Source organism: Gadus chalcogrammus, chromosome 12 (genome assembly GCF_026213295.1).
Source record: "Gadus chalcogrammus isolate NIFS_2021 chromosome 12, NIFS_Gcha_1.0, whole genome shotgun sequence".
Classification (NCBI taxonomy): Eukaryota; Metazoa; Chordata; class Actinopteri; order Gadiformes; family Gadidae; genus Gadus; species Gadus chalcogrammus.
In genome coordinates this window covers 8,280,759-8,295,758 of record NC_079423.1, presented here as the reverse complement: position 1 = coordinate 8,295,758, position 15,000 = coordinate 8,280,759, and the positions used below count along the sequence as shown (strand labels likewise).

The 15,000-nt window shown below is 43.1% G+C and overlaps 8 non-coding genes across 8 annotated transcripts; all 8 read right to left on the bottom strand.

Annotated features, from left to right (window-relative positions):
* Positions 1 to 599: 599 nt before the first annotated feature.
* Positions 600 to 719, bottom strand: LOC130395146 (5S ribosomal RNA). Its single transcript, XR_008898234.1, has one exon. It is a non-coding gene; the product is annotated as a 5S ribosomal RNA (ribosomal RNA).
* Positions 720 to 1,375: 656 nt separating this feature from the next.
* On the bottom strand, positions 1,376 to 1,495 carry LOC130394152 (5S ribosomal RNA). Its single transcript, XR_008897338.1, has one exon. It is a non-coding gene; the product is annotated as a 5S ribosomal RNA (ribosomal RNA).
* A 529-nt stretch (positions 1,496 to 2,024) lies between these two features.
* Positions 2,025 to 2,143, bottom strand: LOC130399694 (5S ribosomal RNA). The gene has a single exon (XR_008902197.1). It is a non-coding gene; the product is annotated as a 5S ribosomal RNA (ribosomal RNA).
* Positions 2,144 to 2,672: 529 nt separating this feature from the next.
* Positions 2,673 to 2,791, bottom strand: LOC130400291 (5S ribosomal RNA). The gene has a single exon (XR_008902765.1). It is a non-coding gene; the product is annotated as a 5S ribosomal RNA (ribosomal RNA).
* A 519-nt stretch (positions 2,792 to 3,310) lies between these two features.
* Positions 3,311 to 3,429, bottom strand: LOC130394326 (5S ribosomal RNA). Its single transcript, XR_008897496.1, has one exon. It is a non-coding gene; the product is annotated as a 5S ribosomal RNA (ribosomal RNA).
* Positions 3,430 to 3,946: 517 nt separating this feature from the next.
* On the bottom strand, positions 3,947 to 4,065 carry LOC130401047 (5S ribosomal RNA). The gene has a single exon (XR_008903509.1). It is a non-coding gene; the product is annotated as a 5S ribosomal RNA (ribosomal RNA).
* Positions 4,066 to 4,584: 519 nt separating this feature from the next.
* LOC130399932 (5S ribosomal RNA) lies at positions 4,585 to 4,703 on the bottom strand. The gene has a single exon (XR_008902424.1). It is a non-coding gene; the product is annotated as a 5S ribosomal RNA (ribosomal RNA).
* A 519-nt stretch (positions 4,704 to 5,222) lies between these two features.
* LOC130394323 (5S ribosomal RNA) lies at positions 5,223 to 5,341 on the bottom strand. The gene has a single exon (XR_008897493.1). It is a non-coding gene; the product is annotated as a 5S ribosomal RNA (ribosomal RNA).
* Positions 5,342 to 15,000: the final 9,659 nt, after the last annotated feature.

The window sequence follows — 15,000 nt, the reverse complement described above, 5'->3', positions numbered from 1 at the left end:
TGCTGAGGCTCGACATTACACTTTTACAAAAACAATCATTAGTTAGATATAAACGGCAGTAATTGATTCAATAGGACTCCTTATCCATGTAAACGATCATTGTGACATCTGAATTCATTAATTATCTGAAATACACTGCGTGTCCGTGTGATGTTAAATGTTTGAACCAAGGTTAACGGTTAAAGTGTCAGAGAATGGGTGGTGATTTTTTGACGTCCTCCCATGATCTGAAGTGAGCGTGCGTGTTTGTGTTGGTGAAAGTTTAAGAAATGTACAACTGTTGTTTCAGCTCTCTGGTGCTCCCTGCTGGCAGTATCACTATACTGTCCTCATGTTTCACAAAAATAGTTTTGAGAGACGTTGTCAGTTTTTGTATGTTGCTTAAATCCTCCAAAGCGGTTGGCTGTAAACATCAGGTCACGGTACGCCACGGTAGGCCACGGAGTCAATGAGCTCGAGTTGAAAAAGAAAAAGCTTACAGCACCTGCTATTCCCAGGCGGTCTCCCATCCAAGTACTAACCAGGCCCGAACCTGCTTAGCTTCCGAGATCAGACGAGATCAGGCGTGTTTTTTTTTTTCTTTTGGTGACACCCGTCACTACTTACAGCAACCTGGGCTTCTGAGGAGGTCTCCCATCCAAGTACTAACCAGGCCCGACCCTGCTTAGCTTCCGAGATCAGACGAGATCGGGCGTGTTCAGGGTGGAATGGCCATAAGCAATTATTGAAAGCGCAAAACCAGGTTTTATACAGTAGCACATAAGGAGTGAGAAAGCTGCTGAGGCTCGACGTTACACTCTTACAAAAACAATCATTAGTTAGATATAAACGGCAGTAATTGATTCAATAGGACTCCTTATCCATGTAAACGATCATTGTGACATCTGAATTCATTAATTATCTGAAATACACTGCGTGTGCGTGTGATGTTAAATGTTTGAACCAAGGTTAACGGTTAAAGTGTCAGAGAATGGGTGGTGATTTTTTGACGTCCTCCCATGATCTGAAGTGAGCGTGCGTGTTTGTGTTGGTGAAAGTTTAAGAAATGTACAACTGTTGTTTCAGCTCTCTGGTGCTCCCTGCTGGCAGTATCACTATACTGTCCTCATGTTTCACAAAAATAGTTTTGAGAGACGTTGTCAGTTTTTGTATGTTGCTTAAATCCTCCAAAGCGGTTGGCTGTAAACATCAGGTCACGGTACGCCACGGTAGGCCACGGAGTCAATGAGCTCGAGTTGAAAAAGAAAAAGCTTACAGCACCTGCTATTCCCAGGCGGTCTCCCATCCAAGTACTAACCAGGCCCGAACCTGCTTAGCTTCCGAGATCAGACGAGATCAGGCGTGTTTTTTTTTTTCTTTTGGTGACACCCGTCACTACTTACAGCAACCTGGGCTTCTGAGGAGGTCTCCCATCCAAGTACTAACCAGGCCCGACCCTGCTTAGCTTCCGAGATCAGACGAGATCGGGCGTGTTCAGGGTGGTATGGCCGTAAGCAATTAGTGTAGGCGCAAAACCAGGTTTTATACAGTAGCACATAAGGAGTGAGAAAGCTGCTGAGGCTCGACGTTACACTCTTACAAAAACAATCATTAGTTAGATATAAACGGCAGTAATTGATTCAATAGGACTCCTTATCCATGTAAACGATCATTGTGACATCTGAATTCATTAATTATCTGAAATACACTGCGTGTGCGTGTGATGTTAAATGTTTGAACCAAGGTTAACGGTTAAAGTGTCAGAGAATGGGTGGGGATTTTTTGACGTCCTCCCATGATCTGAAGTGAGCGTGCGTGTTTGTGTTGGTGAAAGTTTAAGAAATGTACAACTGTCGGTTCAGCTCTCTGGTGCTCCCTGCTGGCAGTATCACTATACTGTCCTCATGTTTCACAAAAATAGTTTTGAGAGACGTTGTCAGTTTTTGTATGTTGCTTAAATCCTCCAAAGCGGTTGGCAGTAAACATCAGGTCACGGTACGCCACGGTAGGCCACGGAGTCAATGAGCTCGAGTTGAAAAAGAAAAAGCTTACAGCACCTGGTATTCCCAGACGGTCTCCCATCCAAGTACTAACCAGGCCCGACCCTGCTTAGCTTCCGAGATCAGACGAGATCGGGCGTGTTCAGGGTGGTATGGCCGTAAGCAATTAGTGCAGGCGCAAAACCAGGTTTTATACAGTAGCACATAAGGAGTGAGAAAGCTGCTGAGGCTCGACGTTACACTTTTACAAAAACAATCATTAGTTAGATATAAACGGCAGTAATTGATTCAGTAGGACTCCCTATCCATGTAAACGATCATTGTGACATCTGAATTCATTAATTATCTGAAATACACTGCGTGTGCGTGTGATGTTAAATGTTTGAACCAAGGTTAACGGTTAAAGTGTCAGAGAATGGGTGGTGATTTTTTGACGTCCTCCCATGATCTGAAGTGAGCGTGCGTGTTTGTGTTGGTGAAAGTTTAAGAAATGTACAACTGTCGTTTCAGCTCTCTGGTGCTCCCTGCTGGCAGTATCACTATACTGTCCTCATGTTTCACAAATATAGTTTTGAGAGACGTTGTCAGTTTTTGTATGTTGCTTAAATCCTCCAAAGCGGTTGGCAGTAAACATCAGGTCACGGTACGCCACGGTAGGCCACGGAGGCAATGAGCTCGAGTTGAAAAAGAAAAAGCTTACAGCACCTGGTATTCCCAGGCGGTCTCCCATCCAAGTACTAACCAGGCCCGACCCTGCTTAGCTTCCGAGATCAGACGAGATCGGGCATGTTCAGGGTGGTATGGCCATAAGCAATTAGTGTAGGCGCAAAACCAGGTTTTATACAGTAGCACATAAGGAGTGAGAAAGCTGCTGAGGCTCGACATTACACTTTTACAAAAACAATCATTAGTTAGATATAAACGGCAGTAATTGATTCAGTAGGACTCCTTATCCATGTAAACGATCATTGTGACATCTGAATTCATTAATTATCTGAAATACACTGCGTGTGCGTGTGATGTTAAATGTTTGAACCAAGGTTAACGGTTAAAGTGTCAGAGAATGGGTGGTGATTTTTTGACGTCCTCCCATGATCTGAAGTGAGCGTGCGTGTTTGTGTTGGTGAAAGTTTAAGAAATGTACAACTGTCGGTTCAGCTCTCTGGTGCTCCCTGCTGGCAGTATCACTATACTGTCCTCATGTTTCACAAAAATAGTTTTGAGAGACGTTGTCAGTTTTTGTATGTTGCTTAAATCCTCCAAAGCGGTTGGCAGTAAACATCAGGTCACGGTACGCCACGGAGTCAATTAGCTCGAGTTGAAAAAGAAAAAGCTTATAGCACCTGGTATTCCCAGGCGGTCTCCCATCCAAGTACTAACCAGGCCCGACCCTGCTTAGCTTCCGAGATCAAACGAGATCGGACGTGTTCAGGGTGGTATGGCCGTAAGCAATAAGTCCAGGCGCAAAACCAGGTTTTATACAGTAGCGCATAAGGAGTGAGAAAGCTGCTGAGGCTCGACGTTACACTTTTACAAAAACAATCATTAGTTAGATATAAACGGCAGTAATTGATTCAGTAGGACTCCTTATCCATGTAAACGATCATTGTGACATCTGAATTCATTAATTATCTGAAATACACTGCGTGTGCGTGTGATGTTAAATGTTTGAACCAAGGTTAACGGTTAAAGTGTCAGAGAATGGGTGGTGATTTTTTGACGTCCTCCCATGATCTGAAGTGAGCGTGCGTGTTTGTGTTGGTGAAAGTTTAAGAAATGTACAACTGTCGGTTCAGCTCTCTGGTGCTCCCTGCTGGCAGTATCACTATACTGTCCTCATGTTTCACAAAAATAGTTTTGAGACGTTGTCAGTTTTTGTATGTTGCTTAAATCCTCCAAAGTGGTTGGCAGTAAACATCAGGTCACGGTACGCCACGGAGTCAATGAGCTCGAGTTGAAAAAGAATAATCTTACAGCACCTGGTATTCCCAGGCGGTCTCCCATCCAAGTACTAACCAGGCCCGACCCTACTTAGCTTCCGAGATCAGACGAGATCGGGCGTGTTCAGGGTGGTATGGCCGTAAGCAATTACTGCAGGCGCAAAACCAGGTTTTATACAGTAGCACATAAGGAGTGAGAAAGCTGCTGAGGCTCGACGTTACACTCTTACAAAAACAATCATTAGTTAGATATAAACGGCAGTAATTGATTCAGTAGGACTCCTTATCCATGTAAACGATCATTGTGACATCTGAATTCATTAATTATCTGAAATACACTGCGTGTGCGTGTGATGTTAAATGTTTGAACCAAGGTTAACGGTTAAAGTGTCAGAGAATGGGTGGTGATTTTTTGACGTCCTCCCATGATCTGAAGTGAGCGTGCGTGTTTGTGTTGGTGAAAGTTTAAGAAATGTACAACTGTCGGTTCAGCTCTCTGGTGCTCCCTGCTGGCAGTATCACTATACTGTCCGCATGTTTCACAAAAATAGTTTTGAGAGACGTTGTCAGTTTTTGTATGTTGCTTAAATCCTCCAAAGCGGTTGGCAGTAAACATCAGGTCACGGTACGCCACGGAGTCAATGAGCTCGAGTTGAAAAAGAAAAAGCTTACAGCACCTGGTATTCCCAGGCGGACTCCCATCCAAGTACTAACCAGGCCCGACCCTGCTTAGCTTCCGAGATCAGACGAGATCGGGCGTGTTCAGGGTGGTATGGCCGTAAGCAATTAGTGCAGGCGCAAAACCAGGTTTTATACAGTAGCACATAAGGAGTGAGAAAGCTGCTGAGGCTCGACGTTACACTCTTACAAAAACAATCATTAGTTAGATATAAACGGCAGTAATTGATTCAGTAGGACTCCTTATCCATGTAAACCATCATTGTGACATCTGAATTCATTAATTATCTGAAAAACACTGCGTGTGCGTGTGATGTTAAATGTTTGAACCAAGGTTAACGGTTAAAGTGTCAGAGAATGGGTGGTGATTTTTTGACGTCCTCCCATGATCTGAAGTGAGCGTGCGTGTTTGTGTTGGTGAAAGTTTAAGAAATGTACAACTGTCGGTTCAGCTCTCTGGTGCTCCCTGCTGGCAGTATCACTATACTGTCCTCATGTTTCACAAAAATAGTTTTGAGAGACGTTGTCAGTTTTTGTATGTAGCTTAAATCCTCCAAAGCGGTTGGCAGTAAACATCAGGTCACGGTACGCCACGGAGTCAATGAGCTCGAGTTGAAAAAGAAAACGCTTACAGCACCTGGTATTCCCAGGCGGTCTCCCACCCAAGTACTAACCAGGCCCGACCCTGCTTAGTTGCCGAGATCAGACGAGATCGGGCGTGTTCAGGGTGGTATGGCCGTAAGCAAATAGTACAGGCGCAAAACCAGGTTTTATACAGTAGCACATAAGGAGTGAGAAAGCTGCTGAGGCTCGACGTTACACTTTTACAAAAACAATCATTAGTTAGATATAAACGGCAGTAATTGATTCAGTAGGACTCCTTATCCATGTAAACGATCATTGTGACATCTGAATTCATTAATTATCTGAAATACACTGCGTGTGCGTGTGATGTTAAATGTTTGAACCAAGGTTAACGGTTAAAGTGTCAGAGAATGGGTGGTGATTTTTTGACGTCCTCCCATGATCTGAAGTGAGCGTGCGTGTTTGTGTTGGTGAAAGTTTAAGAAATGTACAACTGTCGGTTCAGCTCTCTGGTGCTCCCTGCTGGCAGTATTGTGGTAGAAATTAATGATTATATTCTATGGTAAGCTATGATTATTATTAGGCCTATATATCTAATGGTAGAAAACATGTAAAGCGCCTTGGATTTTGATCCAGGGCTGGTCACGAGGCCTGGGAGTCTTGGGTCAGAGCAGGGGTTGGGGCGCAACCCCCCAGGAGCAGGAAGCTACTGACACGATGTATGCTGACTCCACTTCCTGGGTCCTAGACTATCTCGGTGACCATCTGTTTAGAAGAATTTGTGTTTGATTATATGTGGACACCTAAAAAACAAGAAACTGCTGAGTACTGTGCTATTGTGTGTTTAAGAAGAGGCTGGAATCTGTTGACGAGAAGTGACTTTGCAAACCCACTCAGGCTGTTGTCGTTGTTGTTTTTCTGCACGATAAAGTCTTTTGTCAATTCTTGCTCCGGACCCCTCGTTTTCATTCTACTCTCTCTCTTGAATTAGTCTAAGTGTTTTATATCTCGGTTAATCTTCAACATATTTGGCGTCGCGAACAGGAGGAAATAGGGACTCGCCAGCTGCCGGGCCAGAGGACGGGACGCGAACGGATCATACGACCAGAGCTCAAGGGTAAGTTGTCTTGCCATATATAGGATAGAGTCGTTTGATCTGTTCTTGCCCCGTCTGAACGCCGAGCAGCAGGTAAAGTGTCTCTTCGATCAAACGAACCGAAATTATAGATAAATGAGCGAGTGAGAGATACGGGGGCTCCGGGAGAGATTGACGTGCGCGCGCACATAAGCCCTAGGCGCTGTGGTTCTAAATGACCAAGACGCTGTGTGGTTCCCTATTTTTGATACGAGTTGTTGTTATTTTAAGTTTTGAGGTTTTGGTCAAGTAGACCTATTATAAAGTCCTGTGGCTGTATTCTAGAGGATCGAATTAGTGGGAAAGTTCCAATAGGACAGTAACAGGTCCGCAGGTCGATTGAAGTGCCTGTTGGATGTTTGAGAGAATCACAGAGAGTTGAGTTGGAATTCATTGCCGTTGATGAATTCATTTTGTTATTTTAGAGGTCTGCTTGGGATGTTGACTGGTGAATTTCCATTGTTGGCATTTTTGAGAAAGCAGATTCTCGCACTTTTGTTATTATAGAGGTCTGCTTGGGATGTTGACTGGTGAATTTCCATTGTTGGCATTTTTGAGAAAGCAGATTCTCGCACTTTTGTTATTTTAGAGGTCTGCTTGGGATGTTGACTGGTGAATTTCTAGTTCCGATATTGGCATTTTTGAGAAAGCAGATTCTCGCACTTTTGAATAGATAAGTTTCTTGTCTGTTGGAATTCATTGCCGTTGATGAATTCATTTTTATTTTAGAGGTTTGCTTGGGATGTCGACTGGTGAATTTCTAGTTCCGATGTTGGCATCTTCTGAGAAAGCAGACTCTCGCGCTTTTGAATAGATGAAGTTTCTTTATTGGAGTACCGTTTGAGTTGGTATTTTGAGGAGTCTCTTGTTTGTTCGTGATCTGGTCGAGTGTTATGTGTTCAGCCATTGTTTTGGAAGAATAGGCTTGTTGTTTGGAGTGCCATCCGACCGTTCATATTTTAATCAAAAGGCCAGTTTCTACGCTCGGTCAACTTTTTATTTGTAATTAATTACAAACAATTCGGACATTTTTCAATATAAGATAAAGAAATTGTATGAACCGGCTTATTGTCTGTATTTAAGTCGTGTTAGGATTAAGTTACCTCGGAGGTTTTTACGACCCGGTTCATTTTTTGTTGTTGTTGATTCTGTCATAAATAAATTAGGCGGACAGAGAATAGTTAATTTGTTTAAATTTAGTTGATAATCATAAATAAATTAGACGGATAGAGAATAGTTAATTTGTTGAAGTATTGAATAAATGTGTAATCTTCTTTGACATCGCCGCGCTGACTAACTGCACGTGCACGAGCAATCACACAGGGGACGAGCAGGAGCCTGCAAAGCAGGGAGGGAGACGAGCGCCGGGGAGGAGTTCACGTTTGTAGCTTAGAGATAATAAAGTATAGAAAATAACTAGCAGAATAAACTCAAATAAATTGTATTAATAAATAGTGTACTTCAGAATAGATAAATAAAGTAATAAAGTAATAATTAAAAATGGCACCAACAGCGGTAGAGATTTTGAGTAGAGACCGTCTATTGCTCAAAGGTGAGATGAAAAAGATCTCTGAGAATTGGGAAGAAAGGACAGAAGTAGCAGGTACTATATGGCCCATGGGAGGGACTTTTGATCCAACAATGTATCGGGACATGGAGGTAGTAATAAGGAGTTACATAGATAACAGAAGTGGAAAAACAGCCTTAGCGAAGAAGGACAGGGAAAGGTTAGTGCTAGCTTTGTTCGAAGAGGAGGGAGAGAGGTGGCGCTCATTACAACGAGTGGCCAGAAAAATAATCACAGAGAAAGAAGAGGCTCAACCTTTGCCTCTGAAGCTTGAGCCACCGCCGTACAAACCAAATAAGATGTATCCACTGTTAACTGGCAACGTAGAAATTAAAGGGGAAGTCACACTAGATGAAGGAGATAATAAGTGTAACACACAGGGGAATAGGGGCGCACCCATACACATGGACTGTTATGAGGGGATTAGGAAAGCAAGAGAAGAGTGTAGCAATGCTGACACTAGTTATAGTAAGAGTGAGGATGAGGACGAAGATGAGACAAGTGGTGATGAGCACAGTAATAAAGATGTGAAAGATGGTAATGAGCGAATTTGCGAAGGGCCTTCTCCTAGAAAGAAAAGGAGAGGAAAAAACACAAAGACGAGGACGAAGTCTCAGAAAAGGCAAACAAAAAAGAGTACTAAACTCAAGGGGGAGGGGTATAGTGAGAGCCCAGCGACAGAGGAGCCTGGCTGCAGTATATCAGTACTAAGCCCCACACCACTCGAGTTAAATGAGAAACTAAGGAAATCGCAAAGGGGAAAAAAGGCACCCGACACCCTCCCTGGGAACTATCCTATTCTAGTCGAAGGACAACAGGTCCATTATCAACCGTGGGGTTCACAGGAATTGGAGGGAGTCATTGCTAAACTCCCTAACATACATAACGGGGCGTCTAAATGGATTAGAACATTTGAGGAACTCACAGTGGGAAAGCTAATGGCAGTGGGGGACCTGAAAGCTCTGTTAGCAAGAGTATTGGGGTTATCTAAAATGGAGTTTGTACTGAGGAATGGAGGGTTGAATATACTGGATGGAAAATATGATAAGACTACACTTGATCATTACAGAGTGGCGATGTGGGCCACACTCAGAAGGGAGTTTCCGACCCATATCGATCATAAAAACATGAGAGGTCTCCCTATCAACGACACAGAGAATCCTGCATCCTACCTCCAGGCCCAAGTGGACAGATGGCGCTTGGAGACGAATGAGAATCCTGAGATCCATCCTGTGTTTTCGGTCATGTTCAGAAACTCTGTGATAGAGATTCTACCTAGCTCAATCAAAGCCAAGCTAGAGGATGTGGTTGGACTGTCTACATCAGGATCTCATAGAAATTTTAATGACCATTTAGTTCATGCAGTGGATGAATATCGTCAGAATAAACAAAGAACACAGGAACAAAGCAAAGAGCTCCAGAGGAAGCTATATCAGCTTCAGCTGGAAGATCTCACAAGGAAGGAAAGAGATAAGAAGAGACAGGCAGGTGTTTTAGAACCAGCTGCAGTAAATTCGCAAGCCGCCCAGCAGGGCGCACTTCAAAACCAACATCCACGATTGGCATTTTCTCTCCCAGTACAACAGCCTCAGAGCCAACTGTCACCTACTCCACCTGTTACACATGTGCACATCCATAATTATGGGAACCCCACAAATAAAAATAGACAGAATCAGCAACAGGGGTCCCAAGGACAGTATAGAAATAATCAACAGCAGGGATACCAAGGACAACGCAGAGGTCCTTTAATATGTTATGGGTGCAACCAGGAAGGACATACTAAGAGAAATTGTTTTACTAACCCTTTTCCATCCCAGCAAGGACAGGGCAACGGTAATCAGGGGAGGCAGGATCAAGGGAACTACAACCGGGGACAGCAGGGTCCCTTTATGGGACAGGGATACTAGGGGTGCTCAGAGAATCCACAGGGGGAGGGTCAGCTTGTAGCAATCACAAAACAAGCTGATAAGGAACCAATACTGCAGGTTCTGATAAAGTATAGAGGCACGCCAATGATGGCCCACACTGGAGCCACTTACACTTGCGTAGGTCCAAATTATGCCTCTCACCTCCCCCTGGCAGGAAAATTCACCAAAATTTGGGATTCTCGGAACACACCAGTTAATACCTATGACAGCTCCAAGTCATGGGTATAGCTCCATTCTTATTCTAAGTTGTATATGTGAGTGAGTGAGTGAGTGAGCGAGTGAGCGAGTGAGCGAGCGAGCGAGCGAGTGAGCGAGTGAGCGAGTGAGTGAGTGAGAAAGAGTTAGCATTGAGTTGAGATAGAGGGGACAGATGAAGTGATTTGTGAAGAGTGAGACAGAGAAGAGGAAGAGTGTGTAGATTGGTAACGAGAAGTGGCGGTAATGGGGAAGGCTTTCCGGTTAGAATTTTCTTTGGGGACATTCATATCTTTCGATGGCCTTTTAAGATTAATAATCTAGTTTTGGAGTGTGTCCAAAAAACGAACAAACCAGAAAGGAAAGGAAAGGATTACTGAAAGTGAAAATGGTTATGGAGATTTATGAAAGCAAAGGAAGTAGATAAAGAGAGGTAAAGAGAGTTAGAGAGAAGGAACGTAAGTAAGGAAAACCCGCAGGTGGGGCTGGACAGAGAGACAACAGAGAGAAAGAGACTGAATTTGCATTGTACTGAATAGATTATTTGTGCGTTTGGATGTACTCTGTATTTGGTCCCTGAATGTAACCTATGTCCACTGTTTTAGAGAAAACATAGAACCACCACTGGGATTGGTGATTCTGTGGCTCTTGGAGACTCTGCATCGCGTCGGAACACCATGTGGTATAGATCATTACATCTTGGTACACAGAGCACTGGTGAGACAACAGGTTGGATCAGAGGGAGAAGGTGTTTGGAGAAGGGAGAGGAATGTAAAGAAAGCAAAAAGGGCGGATGCGGACCAACGCAGAGGTAATAAATCAGAGGAGAGGAGGCTGGGGGACGGTTTAGCTCAGGAAGTAGAGGGTGTCTTGTAACCGAATGGTTGCTAGTTCGATCCCCATCTCCTCCTAGCTGAGTGTTGATGTGTCCCTGAGTAAGTTACATTAGGAATAATTATTTAGACTCAAACATGAGCAATTAGCGTTAAAAATTGTCTGCACACCACACTCCACAGGAGTCAATGGGTTCAATGGCGCCAGGGTAAAGTGACTCATCAAACGAGGAGCGGACCCAACCCATGGACTCTGCGTGGATAGGTGGATGTTATTTTGGTGCTTGGACCTGACGAGGTCTAGGTGCTAAGATAACAACACAAATAAAATATTTCCTTCAAGATTATGATAAGTAATAGACAATTTATTAAAAGTGATCTTATAATTTAGAAAAAACAATCGGCAATACTTAAAATTTAGACCAAATAAGTATGATAAAACGTTATCCAAATTTCTAAATTTAGGTTATCCACAATGACAAATGTAATTTAAAATAAATAAGTAAAATAAAATGAGACAGGGTGTGTGTGAGCCTGTTCTCATGTGTGTGTCAGGGCTGCCGAGGTAGGGGAGAATCCTCTCCTACTCCAAGTGACGGAATACACAAGGGGATACACAAGCATACTTTAGATAAAACAATATGGTTAATTACTAAATAGAAACAATGTATCAATTCAGTGTTGAATAAACTAGTTAAGATCAACATAGAGGATTTGGGTTTGGTATAGTAGTGAATCAAAATATGGAAAACACTAAATGCAAGCAATAGGTAGAATAAAAGGTTTAATTAGGTCGTCCAATTTGAATAGATAGTGAAGGGCAATCGGGTAGGATTATGAAGAGAATTGTGATTTTGAGTAACGGTTAAAACAAAAGTGAGTCGCCCAATATTGAAGATGCAAGTTTTAATATTGTGATTTTTGTTTTCTTTCACATCTCCCTAGTTAAGGACAATAGGTGGATTGACGCTACATCTGCTGGGAAGGAGACATACATGCTATGTTGTCAAATTGGATTCGGAAGTAGTGGGTTTACCTTCAAATGCCACTAATACTGCTGCAACACTTTAATAATTTTAACTGATAAATTATATTTTGTTTTATAGTCGCCCTGATGTGCATTCATGACGCACACATATGGCTGCATAAGGCAGATGCGGCTGAAGACTCTGTCTCCATCCCTCCACTTTGCGATCTATACCACCATATAGGTGGGGATTGATCGTATCCCAGGTACGGCATCCTGCAATAAGCCAGTATGGAAGGCTGGTTAGCCAACGACGGGTAAGATCCCACCTTGAAGCCCGGGACAACCTAATTCAGGCACAGTCACGATTACTTGGCAGAGTCACTGTGAGCACTGGCTCACCTGATCATGGAGTGACGGACTGCAACCATCATAGGAAAAGCCGGCTGATGAAAGGTGGAGGGGGAACAGGAGTCAGATATGTCAGCTCTGGCAGCAAAGGTCGTCTTGAAACGGGGCATGTCGCGTTTTATTTCATTTTATTTTACCTTTGTGGCATAGAAGGCCACTAATGCATGTATGTTTTTTTCGGTTTAGTGCATGACTTCGGAACAGCGTGGTTTCGGGCGGCTGATGGTAAACCCACCCATATTGGGCTTAGGATTTGGACATACTGGTTTTGATTTCCCTTCCCAAAAGATTGGTTTCAGTTTACTGATGCTTAAGGTTAGACTTTCGACGTTGGGTGCACCAACGGCGTTATTAGATTTGTTTATCATTTAATGCGTATGGTTTTGACCATTGCGCAAGGGGGGAGGTATTGAGGAGAATTAGGAAAAATTTTGAAAACAAGGTTTTTCTTCACCATACTTGCAAATAATGATTAACATCCAGCTAAATGAGTGTGAAATAGTTGAAAAAACAGTGTTGAACAGATGGGTAGAAGCAGTCCCATCAGAAGACCAAAGTGCGGCTACGGTAATCAAGGTTCTGACTAGAGAAGTCATGCCAAGGTTTGGAATTCCGTCACAAATTAGCTCAGGCAATAGAGCTGCGTTTATTCAGAAAACACTCAAACAAGTGATTTAACATCTGCATGTCAAACAAAGATTAGGCTGTGTCTACATTCCTCAAACCACAAGGTATGGTGCAGAGAGGAATCGGACACTTAAGACAAAGATTAACAAAATTAAATTAGAGTACTAAATTAAAAGACTAATGCACTACGACTGACACTAATGAGTTATCGCATGAAAACTAACAGAACGACGCATCTAACCCCGCATGAAATGTTTACGGGTCGACCCATGCCTTCACCTGTCATTCGAGGGCCTCATAAAGGACCTCCATTAGAACAATTGGAAACTGAATTAAGACGCTATTTGGGACAACTAACTGGCATACACAGGCTTATTTTTCAACAAGAGAAAGACAGAGTTCCAGAGTTGGAGAAGGAGCCACCAAGGGGGGTGGAGCCAGGTGACCAAGTGTATCTCAGGATGTTCAGGAGAAAGTGGAACTAGCCCAGGAGAGAAGGACCATACAAAGTCACCAGCGCAACGCCAACAGCCATCCAAGTGGAAGGAAGTGCCACGTGGTATCATCTCAACCACTGCACTAAAGCTGCTCAACCCAAAGCCAGAGACGACCGTGAGGAGGAGGAGCCAGACGCAGACACACGTGGGGCTGACCAGCTGCCCCAGGACCAGATCCAGTCGAGCCAAGAGATACAGCAGCATGATGATGCTGAAAACGGGGAGCCTGTTTCTGATCCTTTACGGGTTGTGCCAGATTTCGCTGGCACAAGCACAGACCCCGAGGAAGGATGAAACCACGGGGACAACACAAACCTGGAAGGGCCAGGTATTAGGGGGTGATAGGCCTACTGAAGAAAGCCAGAGAGGAACACAGGATAATCCGGCCCAAAATCATTCAGGACTAATTGACAACAAAGGGAAAACTGTCTTATATACTCAGATACCACCGCGAGACCAAGTTAATGAATTTGTGTTTACTGTTATGTCGGATAACCAACCGTTATGTGCATTAACCTTCCGCCAGAATCATGAACATGTGCATAGGAAAGATCAGTGTGAATTACATATCCAATTTAATTCAATGAAATGGTGTCTGGCATAGAGGAGTCGGGTGACTGGGAGAGGATGCTCTATGGGGAAACCGGAATGTGAGAATCAGACCCCTCATGTGAACCACAACCATTTCAGACAGTATGAACAAATGGACATTGGACTAATGGGTTTCAGGGCTGGTGGCTGCAAACAGAAGCAACAACCACGATGCCCAAACCCCCCACGTTATATAGTATACCGGTATATGACGATAATCAGAGCTATTCAAATCCATGCAAGCTTGTTGACAATCTTAGTTTTTTAATTTTTATTATGTTTCACATTATTGAATGTATGTTATGTCAATTTTTTATGTATAATATGGTGTCACATATTTTTGAAATGCCAATTTTCAATGCATGCTGAATGATTATTGATTATTATGCTGTTTATGATTATTATGTAGGTATTCTAGATACACATTTGATATAGTTGCATGATGAATATAGAATATTGTGTTATTATGATTAGAAAGGTTTTATGATTACATATGAAACAACTTGTAGGGATTAGAGTGTTAATAATACACTGCATTTGGTAAATCTTTTTGGCCTAAAAACAGGTTGAAATCCCTGTCAAAGCTCTGAGGTTTTTACCGATGACCAGATGTGGTGTCAATTTGGCAAGGGCTTAGTAGCATATAGGCTTAGCAATAATTCAAGTAATTTGTTGGAACCTTATTGGCCCCAACAAGGGGGGATGTGTGGTAGAAATTAATGATTATATTCTATGGTAAGCTATGATTATTATTAGGCCTATATATCTAATGGTAGAAAACATGTAAAGCGCCTTGGATTTTGATCCAGGGCTGGTCACGAGGCCTGGGAGTCTTGGGTCAGAGCAGGGGTTGGGGCGCAACCCCCCAGGAGCAGGAAGCTACTGACACGATGTATGCTGACTCCACTTCCTGGGTCCTAGACTATCTCGGTGACCATCTGTTTAGAAGAATTTGTGTTTGATTATATGTGGACACCTAAAAAACAAGAAACTGCTGAGTACTGTGCTATTGTGTGTTTAAGAAGAGGCTGGAATCTGTTGACGAGAAGTGACTTTGCAAACCCACT